Source organism: Triticum urartu, chromosome 3A (genome assembly GCF_056163025.1).
Source record: "Triticum urartu cultivar PI428250 chromosome 3A, HENAU_Tu73, whole genome shotgun sequence".
NCBI classification, from domain to species: domain Eukaryota; kingdom Viridiplantae; phylum Streptophyta; class Magnoliopsida; order Poales; family Poaceae; genus Triticum; species Triticum urartu.
The window spans coordinates 603,356,898-603,369,059 of NC_141875.1; positions in this window are offsets into that span (position 1 = coordinate 603,356,898).

Sequence of the window (12,162 nt, forward strand, 5' to 3'; positions counted from 1 at the left end):
AAACTCTGAAGAAGCACCGTGCTGCTATTGGATATACTCTTGACGATCTTAAGGGCGTTAGTCCCACTCTATGTCAACACAAAATAAATTTGGAGAAATTTGGAGAAAGACGCCAAACCAGTTATTGATCACCAACGATGGCTAAATCCTAAGATGAAAGAAGTTGTAAGAAATGAAATATTAAATCTCCTTGAAGAAGGTATAATTTATCCCGTTGCTGATAGTCAGTGGGTAAGCCCTGTCCATTGTGTCCCTAAGAAGGGAGGTATTGCTGTCATTCCTAATGATAAAGATGAATTGATTCCGCAAAGAATTATTACAGGTTATAGGATGGTGATTGATTGCCGCAAATTAAATAAAGCTACTAGAAAATATCATTGCCCTTTGCCTTTCATTGATCAAATGCTAGAAAGATTGTCCAAACATACACATTTTTTCCTTTCTAGATGGTTACTCCGGTTTCTCTCAAATACTTGTGTCATCTGATGATGAAGAAAAGACTACTTTTACTTGCCCTTTTGGTACCTTTGCTTATAGACGTATGCCTTTTGGTTTATGTAATGCACCTGCTACCTTTCAAAGATGCATGATGGCTATATTCTCTGACTTTTGAGGAAAGATTTGTGAAGTTTTCAAAGATGATTTCTCTGTTTATGGATCCTCTTTTGATGATTAGTTGAGCAACCTTGATTGAGTTTTGCAGAGATGTGAAGAAACTAACCTCGTCTTGAATTGGGAGAAGTGCCACTTTATGGTTAATGAAGGTATTGTCTTGGGGCATAAAATTTCTGAAAGAGGTATTGAAGTTGACAAAGCTAAAGTTGATGCTATTGAAAAGATTCCGTGTCCCAAGGACACCAAAGGTATAAGAAGTTTCCTTGGTCATGCCGGTTTTTATAGGAGGTTCATTAAGGACTTCTCAAAAATTTCCTGGCCTCTGACTAACCTATTACAAAAAGATATTCCTTTTGTCTTTGATTATGATTGTGTAGAAGCATTTGAAATACTTAAGAAAGGCTTGATTTCTGCACCTACTGTTCAGCCACCTGATTGGAATTTACCCTTTGAAATTATGTGTGAAGCTAGTGACTATGCTGTAGGTGCTGTTCTAGGACAAAGAGTTGATAAAAAAATTAAATGTTATTCAATATGCTAGTAAAACTCTAGACAATGCCCAGTGAAATTATGCTACTACTGAAAAGGAATTCTTAGCAGTTGTGTTTGCTTGTGATAAGTTCAGACCTTATATTGTTGATTCTAAAGTAACTATTCACACTGATCATGCTGCTATTAAATATCTTATGCAAAAGAAAGATGCTATACCTAGACTTATTAGATGGGTTCTCTTGCTACAAGAATTTGATTTGCATATTATTGATAGAAAGGGAGCTGAGAATCCCGTTGCAGACAACTTATCTAGGTTAGAGAATGTTCTTGATGATCCACTACCTATTGATGATAGCTTTCCTGATGAACAATTAGTTGTCATAAATGCTTCCTGTACTGCTCCATGGTATGCTGATTTTGCTAATTATATTTTTGCTAAATTTATACCACCTAGTTTCACATACCAGCAAAAGAAAAAGTTCTTCTATGATTTAAGACACTACTTCTGGGATGACCCACATCTTTATAAAGGAGTAGATGGTGTTATTAGACATTGTGTACATGAGCATGAACATGAATAGATCCTACGCAAGTGTCACTCCGAGGCTTATGGAGGACACCATGCTGGAGATAGAACTGCACACAAGGTATTGCAATCCGGTTTTTATTGGCCTACTCTCTTCAAGGATGCCCGTAAGTTTGTCTTGTCTTGTGATGAATGTCAAAGAATTGGTAATATTAGTAGACGTCAAGAAATGCCTATGAACTATTCACTTGTTATTGAACCATTTGATGTTTGGGGCTTTGATTATATGGGACCTTTTCCTTCCTCTAATGGGTATACATATATTTTAGTTGCTGTTGATTACGTTACTAAGTGGGTAGAAACTATTCCAACTAGTAGTGCTGATCATAACACCTCTATTAAGATGCTTAAAGAAGTTATTTTCCCGAGGTTTGGAGTCCCTAGATATTTAATGACTGATGATGGTTCACATTTTATTCATGGTGCCTTTCGTAAAATGCTTGCTAAGTATGATGTTAATCATAGAATTGCATCTCCATATCATCCACACTCTAGTGGTCAAGTAGAACTTAGAAATAGAGAGCTTAAATTAATTTTTCAAAAGCCTATTAATAGATCTAGAAAGAATTGGTCCAAGAAACTTGATGATGCATTATGGGCTTATAGAACTGCATATAAAAATCCCATGGGTATGTCCCCATATAAAATGGTTTATGGTAAAGCATGTCACCTACCTCTTGAATTAGAACATAAGGCATATTGGGCTATTAAAGAGCTCAACTATGACTTTAAACTTGCCGGTGATAAGAGGTTATTTGACATTAGCTCACTTGATGAATGGATAACCTAGGCCTATGAAAATGCCAAGCTGTTTAAAGAAAAAGTTAAAAGATGGCATGATAAAAGGATACAAAAACGAGAGTTCAATGTAGGCGATTATGTATTGTTATACAAATCTCGTTTAAGATTTTTTGTAGGAAAACCTCTCTCTAAATGGGAAGGTCCTTACATTATCGAGGAGGTCTATCGTTCCGATGCAAGAAAAATCAACAACTTCGAAGGCACAAATCCGAAGGTGGTGAACGGTCAAAGAATCAAACATTATATCTCAGGTAATCCCATAAATGTTGAAACTAATATTATTGAAACTGTAACCCCAGAGGAATACATAAGGGACACTTTCCGGAATGTTTCATACTCCGAAAAGGAATAGGTACGTGGTACGGTAAGTAAACCGACTCCAAAACAATTCTAATGGCAATTTTTCTCCGTTTTGGAATATTTAAGAAAATGGGAAAATAAGAAGTAGTCCGGGAAGGACACGAGGCGTCCACGAGGGTGGAGGGCGCGCCCCCTGCCTCGTGGGCTCTCTGGACTCCGTTTTCTTGCACGATACTTCTTTTGGTTGGTAAAAATTCATTATATAATATCCCAAAGGTTTTAACCATCGTATCACGCAAATATCTCCTATCTTTGTTTCAAGCTGTTTTTCTGACAGATCTAGGTCGCCACGTCGTCTTCAAGTGCCCCCAAGGACAAGTTCTTCGAGAAGGTCATCAACCAATACCTCACGGAGGTGCTGCAACACCCTCAAATCATTGAGATGCATGAGGGGTTGTTGCACATCCGCGATGTTGAGGGACCAAGGAGGACCAGAAGCGTGGAGACAAGGCTCGTGGCAATGGAGCAACAAGTTTTCAAGTGTCAGGAGATGATGGAGCGTGGAATCGACTCCAATCACATAATGATCACGGAGTTCACCAACAACCACAAGCTGGACACTAAGGACATTGGGGAGGCTAGCTTCAAGCTTCATGAGAAAATCGAGCACCTCCAAGCCCAGATCTATGACCTACAAAATCAAAAATGTGAGTATGAATATAGATTCAAGAGGATGAGTTTGGCTGTAGATTTAAGGATCCCGGAGACTCGATCATCCTTCTATGATGGAGAGCCTATGCCTTGGAAGAGGGACGACAAGCTTACATCATCAACAACTCTATCTCCTTCACCGGCAAAAGAGATATAATCACATGGGTATGGGCACTCGCCTTGGAAACTGCCAAGCTTGGGGGAGTGCCTCGGTATCGTATCACCATCACTTTTGTCTTTACCGATTTTCTTAGTTCGATCCTTTTTGATAATATCTTGATCTAGTAGAATAAAGATTTAGTATGATCTAGTTGCGAGTTTTGCTTTATGATCTTCCTATGTAATCGAGTCCGTGAGCTATATATAATAAATATTAGTGTTGAGTCAAGGGCTTGATTATTTTGCTATGATCTTGAGGTAATAAATTAAAGAAAAGAAATAAAAAGAAATAAAGTGATCATATGGACCTTATGGAGAGTAATGAGCTCACATATAAAGAGTATGATGAACAAAAGTTGTTGAGAGTTGACAAACATATTTTTAGTCATCGTTGCAATTAATAGGAAGTAATAAAGAAAGAGAGGTTTTCACATATAAATATACTATCTTGGACATCTTTTATAATTTTGAGCACTCATTAAAGTATGATATGCTAAAGAGTTGACATTGGACAAGGAAGACAACGTAATGGGTTATGTTTTCTTAAATCTGAGATAAATTATATTGTCATGGATCATCCAACGTGTTGAGCTTGCCTTCCCCTCTCTTGCTAGAAAATTTCTTTGCACCAAGTAGAGATACTACTTGTGCTTCCAAATATCCCTAAAACCAGTCTTGCCATGAGAGTCCACCATATCTACCTACGGATTGAGTAAGATCCTTCAAGTAAGTTTTCATCGTTGCAAGCAATAAGAATTGCTCTCTAAATATGTATGACTTATTAGTGTGGAGAAAATAAGCTTTATACGATCTTGTGATATGGAAGAAATAAAAGCAACGGACTGCATAATAAAGGTCCATATCACAAGTGGCAATATAAAGTGACGTTCTTTTGCATTAAGATTTCGTGCATCCAACCATAAAAGCACATGACAACCTCTGCTTCCCTCTGTGAAGGGCCTACCTTTTACTTTTATCTTCTACCTTATATAAGAGTCATGGTGATCTTCACCTTCCCCTTTTACATTTTATCCTTTGGCAAGCACAATGTGTTGGAAAGATCCTGATATATATAGCTAATTGTATGTGAGTTTTCATGAACTATTATTGTTGGCATTACCCTTGAGGTAAAAAGTTGGGAGGCAAAACTATAAGCCCCTATCTTTTTCTATGTCCGATTAAAACTTCATACCCATAAATATTGTGTGAGTGTTAGCAATTATGAAAGACTAAATGATAGTTGAGTATGTGGACTTGCTAAAAAGCTCTTATATTGACTCTTTCCTATGTTATGATAAATTGCAATTGCCTCAATGACTAAGATTATAGTTTGTTGGTTCTCAATGAAGTCTATGATTCATACTTGAAATTGTAATTGAATTGTTACTTTAGCATAAGAGATCATACGAAATATATATATATATATATATGTGTGTGTGTGTGTATATATATGTTGTTGTTCTAAGAATGATCATGATGCCCTCATGTCCGTATTTTATTTTTATCGACACCTCTATCTCCAAACATGTGGACATTTTTTTCGATTTCGGCTTTCGCTTGAGGACAAGCGAGGTCTAATCTTGGGGAGTTGATACGTCCATTTTGCATCATGCTTTTATATCGATATTTATTGCTTTATGGGCTGTTATTACACGTTATGTCACAATACTTATGCCTATTCTCTCTTATTTTACAAGGTTTACATGAAGAGGGAGAATGCCGGTAGCTGGAATTCTGGGCTGGAAAAGGAGCAAATATTAGAGACCTATTCTGCACAGCTCCAAAAGTCCTGAAACTTCACGGAAGTCAATTTTGGAATTAATAAAAAATAATGAGCGAAGAAAGTACCAGAGGGGGCCCACACCCTGGCCACGAGGGTGGGGGGCGTGCCCTACCTCCCTGGGCGCGCCCCTGCCTCGTGAGCCCCCTGGTGGCCCTCTGATGCCTATCTTCGGCTATATGGAGTATTTCGTCGAGAAAAAAATCATAAGCAAGCTCAAGGGACGAAACGCCGTCGCCACGAGGCGGAACCAATCTAGGGCTCCGGCGGAGCTGTTCTGCCGGGGAAACTTCCCTCCAGGAGGGGGAAATCATCACCATCGTCATCACCAACGATCCTCTCATCGCGGGTGGTTCAATCTCTATCAACATAATCACCAACACCATCCCATCTCAAACCCTAGTTCATCTCTTGTATCCAATCTTTGTATCCAAACCTCAGATTGGTACCTGTGGGTTGCTAGTACTGTTGATTACTCCTTGTAGTTGATGCTAGTTGGTTTACTTGGTGGAAGATCATATGTTCAGATCCATTATGCATATTAATACCCCTCTGATTATGAACATGAATATGCTTTGTGAGTAGTTACGTTTGTTCCTGAGGACATGGGAGAAGTCTTGCTATAAGTAGTCATGTGAATTTGGTATTCGTTCGATATTTTGATGAGATGTATGTTGTCATCCCTCTAGTGGTGTCATGTGAACGTTGACTACATGACACTTCACCATTGTTTGGGCCTAGAGGGAGGCATTGAGAAGTAATAAGTAGATGATGGGTTGCTAGAGTGACAGAAGCTTAAACCCTAGTTTATGCATTGCTTCGTAAGGGGCTGATTTGGATCCATATGTTTCATGCTATGGTTAGGTTTACCTTAATACTTCTGTTGTAGTTGCAGATGGTTGCAATGGGGGTTAATCATAAGTGGGATGCTTGTCCAAGTAAGGACAGTACCCAAGCACCAATCCACCCACATATTAAATTATCAAAGTACCGAACGCGAATTATATGAACGTGATGAAAACTAGCTAGACGATAATTCCCATGTGTCCTCGGGAGCGCTTTCCTTCATATAAGAGTTTGTCCAGGCTTGTCCTTTGCTACAAAAAGGATTGGGCCATCTTGCTGCACCTTATTTACTTTTATTACTTGCTACTCATTACAAATTATCTTATCACAAAACTATCTGTTACCGATAATTTCGGTGCTTGCAGAGAATACCTTACTGAAAACTGCTTATCATTTCCTTCTGCTCCTTGTTGGGTTCGACACTCTTACTTATCGAAAAGGCTACGATAGATCCCCTACACTTGTGGGTCATCACTTGGCCATCTGGAGCAGATCGAAACCTACGCCCCTGGCCATCAGGTTTGATTCAGGAGCTTGAACTATGTTGTGGTCATCTGTGGAGACTTGGTCTTCGCCATATTCGAGACCGTGGCAACCACTCCTGGTCACCCCAATGGACATGACCTAAATCTGTCATCGGACAGCACCCAGGAGACAGCTCCTGTAACCGCTCTGGCCTTAGATCCGGAGCGGATTGCACCATCCAAGGACGGAAAGCTCAACCCCGCCACGGAGGCCGTAGCTTCCCCGGCATTGGAGCCAAACATGGACTTAACCTCACACGATATCTGTGTCACCGGAACTCCGGACTCGTCTCCGGTCATAAATTCCGGACCATGTGAGCCCGCGGATGCCGAACTTGATTGTTTATCGATCTTCAAATTTAGTTCTGCAAACATCTTCCAGCACTCGCCATTGGGCGATGTGCTAAACTCATTAAAGAACCTGTCCTTGGCGGGGGACTCATAGCCGAACTATGTTCGATTTGAACTAGGGCCTGACGATGGAGAATTTTGCTTCCCACCCGCCACCCACATTGTAGCCACTGTCGAGGATTTAACCGACATTCTTGATTACGGCTCCGACGACATCGATGGTATGGACGACGATGCCGGAGAAGAAGAGGCCCAGAACCCGCCGTTCACCGGACGCTGGGCGGCCACTTCCTCGTATGATGTATACATTGTGGATGCACCAAAGGAGTATAGTGGCGATGACATAGAAGATCCAGTAGAGGATAAACCTTCCGAAGTACAATCAAAGCGCCGGCGTCAGTAGCGCCGCTCTAAGCCACGCCGCAGTAAAGACAGCAACACCGGCACATGAGAAGATAACACTCCGTGAGGGAGTCCTGGATTAGGGGGTCCTCGGACAGCCGGACTATATCCCTTGGCCGGACTATTGGACTCTGAAGATACAAGATTGAAGACTTCGTCCCGTGTCCGGGTGGGACTCTCCTTTGTGTGGAAGGCAAGCTTGGCCATTCAGGATATGTAGATCTCCTCCCTTGTAACCGACTTTGTGTAACCCTAGCCCCTCCGGTGTCTATATAAACCGGAGGGTTTTAGTCCATAGGACAACAACAATCATACCATAGGCTAGCTTCTAGGGTTTAGCCTCTTCGATCTCGTGGAAGATCAACTCTTGTAATACTCATATCATCAAGATCAATCAAGCAGGAAGTAGGTTATTACCTCCATCGAGAGGGCCCGAACCTAGGCAAACAATGTGTCCCCCGCCTCCTTTACCATCCACCTTAGATGCACAATTCGGGACCCCCTACCCAAGATCCGCCGGTTTTGACACCGACATTGGTGCTTTCATTGAGAGATCCACTGTGTCGTCATCATAAGGCTTGATGGCTCCTTCGATCATCGGCAACGAGGCGATCCAGGGTGAGGTTTTCTTCCCTGGAGAGATCCTCATATTCGGCGGCTTCGTACTGCGGGCCAACTCGCTCGGCCATCTGGAGCAGATCGAGAGCTACGCCCCTGGCCATCAGGTCAGGTTTGGAAGCTTGAACTATACCGCCGACATCCGCAGAGACTTGATCTTCGACGGATTTGAACCCATGTTAGGTACGCCGCACAATCACGATGAGCATGATTTAAATCTGCCATCAGACTGTGTTCGGGAGATCACACCTGTAACTACTCCGGACCTCAACCCGGAACAGATCGCGTTGTCCGAGCACGGGTGGTTGGACCCCGCCACAGAGGCCGCACACTCAGCGGCGATAGAGCCGAATACTAACTTCACCTCCTATGAGACATGTGTTGCCGGACACTCGAATTCGTCCCCGGCCACATACTCCGAACCGCTCGTGTCCGTGCCCATCCAATCTGATTGGGCACCGATCATGGAGTTCACCTCCACCGATATCTTTTAGCACTCGCCCCTAGGCGACGTAGTGAACTCATTACAGTCTCTCTCCTTGTCAAGAGACCCTTGGCCGAACTATGTCCGGCTCGAGTGGGAAGCGGACGACGAAGAAATTCATTCCCCACCCACCACCCACTTAATAGCCACTGTTGACGACTTAACCGACATGCTTGATTTCGGCTCCGAAGACATCGACGGTATGGAAGACGATGCGGGAAACGAACAGGAACCACCGCCCGTAGGCGCGCTGGACTGCCACTTCATCACATGATATATACATAGTGGATATACCCCAAGAAAATGATGACGAGGAACGGGAGTAAGCAGAGAAGGACAATTCCCTCGAGAAGCAACCAAAGCGATGGCATAAGCGCCGCTCCAAATCTTGCCCCAGCAAAAACAGCGATAACAGTGCAAGAAAGACTAACACCCCGGTCGACCGCAAAGCAGACAATGACCACATGAACCCAGCGGTGGATCAGGGTGAACCAGCGGACGGCGAACATAGTACGGAGCCGCTGTCAGGTCACGACGACCCCGAGGGTAAAAATCATGAACCTGTCTCCGGAGACATGAATAGTCCGGATGACAATGCACACATCATCCCTGAAAGACACTTGGAACAAGAGAACCTTCATAAAAGGCTCATTGAAACCACGCGGAGCCTGAAGAAGCAGAAGCATAGGCTTAAGACCGCGCAGAATACGCTCAACAGCAGATGGAATAAAGTGCTTGACACGGAAGAAAAGTACGGCGGTAATCGCCACACAAAAAGCTATCCAAAGCGCAAGTTGTTGCCTGAATTCGACAATGAGGCCTTAGAGCCCACTCAGTCGGAAAATAAAATGGCCGATCAACCGTACCGGCCACCCCGTGGTCACGATAGGGCGGCTAAACATGACGTACACAAGTCAGCACACGACCTATGTGAGGACCTACACAAAAAAGCCGGTTTGACCAGGTCCATTTACGGACCTAGGAAGCGCGTTCCGGCACAGAATCATCACCGCCCAAATGACTATACTGACAGAATAATGGTTCGGAATCAAAACTGAACACTACAACCGTCAGACACACCCAAATACAGGGGTGTCGCGCACCCCCTATGCTTCACCGACGAGGTACTGGATCATGAATTCCTAGAAGGATTCAAACCCGTGAACATAGAGTCATACGACGGACCAACAGACCCTGGGGTCTGGATTGAGGATTTTATCCTTCACATCCACATGGCTCGTGGAGATGATCTCCACGCCATCAAATACTTTCCTTTAAAGTTGAAAGGACCAGCTAGGCACTGGTTGAAAAGCCTTCCCGGAAACTCAATTGGAAGTTGGGAAGAGCTCGAGGACGCTTTCAGGGCTAATTTGCAAGGGACCTATGTCCGACCTCCGGATGCAGACGATTTAAGTCACATAATTCAACAACCCGGAGAGTCAGCCCGAAAGCTTTGGAACAGATTCCTAACTAAGAAGAATCAAATTGTCGATTGCCCGGACGCCGAAGCCTTAGAGACTTTCAAACATAGTGTCCGGGACGAATGGCTTGCCAGACACCTCGGCCAGGAAAAACCAAGGACAATGGCAGCCCTAACAAGCCTTATGACCCGCTTTTGCGCGGGCGAGGATAGTTGGCTGGCCCGCAGTGGCACCAGCGACCCAAGCACATCCGAAATTAGGGATGGCAATGGAAAACCACGACGCAATAAAAGCAAGCGTCGAAGCAATGAAGACAGCCCAGACAACACAGCGGTAAACGTCGGATTCAGGGGCTCTCAACCCGGTCAACGGAAAAAGCCATTCAAAGGCAGCAGAGATGGACCATCCAGCCTAAACAAGATTCCTGACAGATTATGTCAGATTCACGGCACCTCCGATAAACCTGCAAATCACACCAACAAAGAATGTTGGGTCTTTAAGCAGGCCGGCAAGCTAAACACCGAACACAAGGGGAAGGAGACACCAAGTGAATAAGAGGATGAGCCTCACCAACAAAACACTGGGGGACAGAAAAAATTCCCAACAGAAGTCAAAACAGTGAACATGATTCACGTAATGAAGAGGAGGAGCACATGCGCGCTCCGAGATGTATGCATCATAGAGCCCGTTACCCCCAAGTTCAACCCTTGGTCGGCCTGCCCAAGCACTTTTGATCGCAGGGATCACCCGACTAGTATTCGGCACGGAGGATCGGCTGCCTTGGTACTAGACCCAATAATTGATGGATACCATCTCACCCGAGTCCTTATGGACGGTGGCAGTAGTCTTAATCTGATATATCAAGACACGGTCCGCAAAATGGGGATAGACCCAACAAGAATCAGCCAAAGCAATACTACCTTTAAAGGAGTAGTACCAGGCCCACAGGCCCGCTGCGCGGGCTCTATAGTACTAGAGGTTGTATTCGGTTCTCCCGACAACTTCCGAAGCAAAGAATTAACCTTCGACATCGCTCCATTCTGAAGCGGCTGTCAAGCACTACTCGGAAGAACAGCCTTCGCTCATTTTAACACAATACTGCATTACGCTTATCTTAAGCTCAAGATTCCCGGTCCACGTGGCATCATCATAGTTAGCGGAAACTCAGAGCGTTCCTTACACGCGGAAGAATGTACGGCGGCTTTCGCAGCCGAACACTGAACGACCCCTCCAACCAGAATAAATGATTGGTCGTCAAGACCACGGACACGGCTAGACGAGTCCAGCACCCCCCTCGCTGTAATAGTTCAGGTAAACCCGGGATTGGGTCGATGGATATACCCCCATAGGTGGCGCTAGGGGCTTCCCGCATGTAAAATGGACTATAGTTCGGTTTGACCTTACTTAGTTTGAATTTCAATGCTCTATTAATAATAACCAATTTTCCACACGTAGTCTTTCACCTGGGTTTTTTCTCTCTTGCAGATGACAATCGTGCTACACCCTTCTAGGACACGCCACAACGGAGACACTGGCGCAGACATGCAGCAGGGCCCCGCTCAAAGGTTTCTTTTTAGATTAAGACACTGTGTAAACCATTCTCACCACCTCTTGTTGCATTATGCCCTCCGGATACTTAACACAACCGAGAGGGATGCTGACGTTATTGGCATTTTCGCCACATCAGACTAATGCACGTACCTGGAAATTCAGGGTTCATTATCAAGGGCTTTGCCCAACCCGGTATATGTTGTAAAGTCCGAATACCTTAGGGAGTGTTCGGCATCGCGAGTTTGGCCTTATATGCATCAGCTCCGAATCATGTTTTTGGTCAAATGTTGGGTTTGCCCGGCTCCCGTGTTTTGCTACCTTACGTTCCGCTCTATCGGCTAAGGTGGCACCGAGAGAACTACTGCGATTGTGCCCTGGTTCATCTGGGTGAGCACCTCAGTAGAGAAAGCCGAAAACTGATTGTCATGATAAAGCGCGAGACTGGTCAACCACTCGATGACGTAGCAGAATCTTCGCGATTCCTCCACATTAATGAAGGACCGGTTTCCCGGTCATGTATG